Source organism: Myotis brandtii, unplaced genomic scaffold, assembly GCF_000412655.1.
Source record: "Myotis brandtii unplaced genomic scaffold, ASM41265v1 scaffold198, whole genome shotgun sequence".
NCBI lineage: Eukaryota > Metazoa > Chordata > Mammalia > Chiroptera > Vespertilionidae > Myotis > Myotis brandtii.
Window position 1 is genome coordinate 275,784 of NW_005357380.1, and position 3,681 is coordinate 279,464.

The 3,681-nt window shown below is 35.7% G+C and overlaps 1 long non-coding RNA gene across 1 annotated transcript in view; it reads right to left on the reverse strand.

The window, feature by feature from the left end:
• Positions 1-1,688: 1,688 nt before the first annotated feature.
• The window catches only part of LOC106725922, an 11,828-nt gene continuing 9,835 nt past the window's right edge, over positions 1,689-3,681 (reverse strand). Inside the window, exon 3 of the long non-coding RNA XR_001361931.1 lies at positions 1,689-1,699. This is a non-coding gene — a long non-coding RNA (uncharacterized LOC106725922). The remainder of the gene's footprint in view (positions 1,700-3,681) is intronic.

Below are 3,681 nucleotides of genomic sequence, written 5' to 3' on the forward strand. Positions count from 1 at the left end.
TCTATTTTTGTTCATCAGTTTATAATGGTCTTTATTATCCATAAATGAGTGAGGTCATGTGGTATTTTTCTTTCATTGACTGGCTTATTTCACTTAGCATAATGCTCTCCAGTTCCATCCATGCTGTTGCAAATGGTAAGAATTCCTTCTTTACCTTTATTTTTTTAAAAGCCATCTCTGCAAAACACAATAAAATGAAGTGCATTAAAATGAGGTATTCCTGTATAAAGATTTTAGACACAATATGAATTCATTATGCCTTTGAATAATTACTGGCTAAGGGAGAGAGAGAGCCATCCATTTATGAACTTCTAAGAGTAAGAAGAGAGTCCTATGTTAATTTCCAGGAAGGGCTACGCCTTTGCCTCTGCTTGAAGTGAAAACCTACTGTATGGCTAATTTCTTTGGTGTTGTAAACCACACAATGAAACTCTATGACAGCGATTTTCAACTGGTGTGCATTAGCACTACACTGGTGTGCCATAAGAAATTTTAAAACATGCAAAACCTGACTATTAAGCCAGGGGCACTGACCTCTTTTCCTTTAGATTGTCAAATAAAAAAATAATAATAGCCAACACAACAATAGCTATCTGGTGTGAATGAATCAAAATTACACCTATTTTTGTCAGATCATAAAAAAATAATATATCTTTGGTGTGCGACAGAATTTTAGTAATTAGTTTATGTGTGCCATGAGATGAAAAGGTGAAAATCACTGTCTATGCTGTTTGAAGGAATGAACCACTTTCTTTGGTGCAGAGCCGCCTCTGCCATGTGAATGGTACTAGAAGGCCACAAAAAAGATATTGAAAGCAGAAAGTCAATTACAGTATGATAAACTAAGAACCACTTTAAGAAGTTGTTTTAATAGTGAATTTCCAGTTGGAAGAAGTAAAATGTCCTTGATTGAATGTGTATTTTCTGTCAACAATAAATAAATACATACATTTTTTAAAAAGAACCACATTCCAGAGAACTGGCAAGAGCAGGAGACCTAGATAACCTCTGAAATTAGAACTGGGGTTATTTGCCTTCTGTCCTATTTTATACTTCCTGCTGTGTGGAGTTAGGCAGGGCTTTTCAGGTGAGTGTTTTTAGCCAGCAGGAAAAGCGGGACCCCGCAGGTGCAGCTAGCTACTCTTTAAGCTCAAGGTAGAAGAACTTACTAGGCCTTTGAGGAGGTACTTGCATCAGTCTTTAAAACAGTGGTTCTCAACCTTGGCTGCACATTAGAATCACCTGGGAATCTTTTTAAAATCCTGATTTCTGGGCCTCATCCTCCGGAAATTCTGTTTGTTTGTTACTAATGTTGTGGCCCCACCCCATAACAAAGAAACAGAATTTCCGGAGGATGAGGCCCAGAAAAACAGAATTTCTGGAGGATGAGGCCCAGAAATCAGGATTTTAAAAAGATTCCCAGGTGATTCTAATGTGCAGCCAAGGTTGAGAACCACTGCTTTAAAAGATATTTGCTGCTCTGGTGGTTCCTTTGAAGGCAGTAGAGATGCTACAGGCAATATGACACCTGGTGGAAGGACCTAAACTTGGGGACATGTGAGCCATACAGACAAGTAATTCAATTCACTGCCATACCTTCTTTTCATTTATTTTTATTTTTGAGACTATTACAGACATCCCAAAATTTCCCCCCATTTCCTCCCCTCCACCCAGGTTCAGCCACACCTCCAGGCCTTCACTGCACTATTGTCTCTGTCCATGGGTAATGGGTATATGCATGTAAGTTATTTGGTTAACCTCTTCACATCCCTCCTCCCCTGTTCTCTATGAGATCTGTCAGTCTATCCCTACTTTATTCATTGAATAAACCCAAAGCAAAATGAAATCAATGCAAGAAACATGACTGTATTTGTAATATCATATTAATGATCTTGCTGATAAGTATGTACATCAATTATTCATGATTAGTATGTCCTTTTCATATAGATTGGAAAGATATTCAAGTGGTAAGGAGCCTGTTCTCTTTAAACCACTGAGAGACTAATATTGGGTTCTGTTCAATTTAATTCAGCTGGTGTTTAGCTGTCTACATTTTCACCATGAAAATGAATAAGCTAAAAGTATAAAAATATCTGTTTTGAGTGTTCCTGAACCAGCATTACAGAATATACTTTTCTCTGACCTCACAGAATCACAGCAGGGTTTGGGCCCCGCACGCTGATCAGTAGATGTGGTCTTTGCTGAAGAGTAGGTAAGGGAAAAAGTAGATGACCTATTGCCATAAAAGTAACTAATATGGCCTTCTACAAAATGACATAATCATTCATTTCTTCAGGTTTAAAGTTTAAAATGAGGTGAAGCTTCAGTATAGTCTGAATCCAATCTTTAGTCTATATTACACATACAGCTGTGTTTGATACAAAAGCAAGAATCTCTCTAGAGGATAATGTTAGATGTTCTTAGATTTTTCTTGGAAATAAAATTAATTCTTATCAAATAATAAAACTAATAATAATAGTCATAACAATAAAAACTATTTTATTTTGCAACACTGATACATGTACATGCCAGGCACTGTGCCAATTCCGCTCCCCCATCATTTGTAAAAAAACTGCAAAATGAGAAAACACCACAGAATGGGAGTAAGGATAACTCATTGGCCATCTCAGAGGAAGAAGAGATAGAAAAATAAGTAAATGACATTAATTTAAAAACTGCATTTTTCTCTATGTTTTCTCTGTTAAAGAGTTTGTGAAATAGAGAAACATTTCAGGAAGCCAGGCATATGAAGATTATAATAAAACCAATATCAATTATTTACTGAATACTTACTATGTAGCAGATCTTCTGTTAAGTACATTACATGGATTACCTCATTTAGTTCCCAGTGTAAAGATAAGGGAACTGAGAACTGAGATTTATGAGGGTTGACTATACTAGGATCACGCAGCTAAGTGACGGAGGCAGCATTTAAATCCACTTACATCTAACTCCAAAGTCTACTCAAACTCTTAGGCTTTGCTAAGGACTTGTAACAACTGCATTATAGTGAAAGTTGCCTGTGGAAATAAGGAAATGGCTTGTAACTTGGTCTCTGAGTCAGACAAGATGGCCTTACTTCTGCCACGTAAGTGAGGTATATACCTACAAGTTCATTTTGTAAGCTGGAAGAATACTAGTTTCTGTATGAAAATATTAGTTCAGTGGATTTAAAAAAACATTGCTAATAACATTTTTTTAAAGTTAACTCTGTGGTAAGAGATCATCTTTCATTTTTTATATATTCCCATGAGTGACAAGAAAACAAAAAGTTCAACAAAAGCCAGATTCTCATGAACCAGACAGCAATTTCCATTAGCAACACAGTACTGAAGTTGTCAGAATGTTTTTTGTTTGTTTGTTTTGTTTTGTTTTTTGTTGTTTTGTTGTTGTTGTTTTTTCACAAAGGCATATACTAAGGCACTGATTGTCAAGGAAATAGAGCCCTGAATAAAAAGGTCATGTCTTTTAGGAAAACTGAAGGACAGAGTATTGCCCTAAAATAAAAGTGTCAAATCCCAAACAAAAAAAGATTTAGAAAGCAGAAGACATGATTGTCTTTTATAGAACTATAAAAACTCAATTGCTAAAGAAAACCTTTGTCTTCTTTTGAGCCACTTTGTTTGATTATTATTGTCCTTATACCTGAAGTGTATTAAATACTCAACATAAACTAAATAC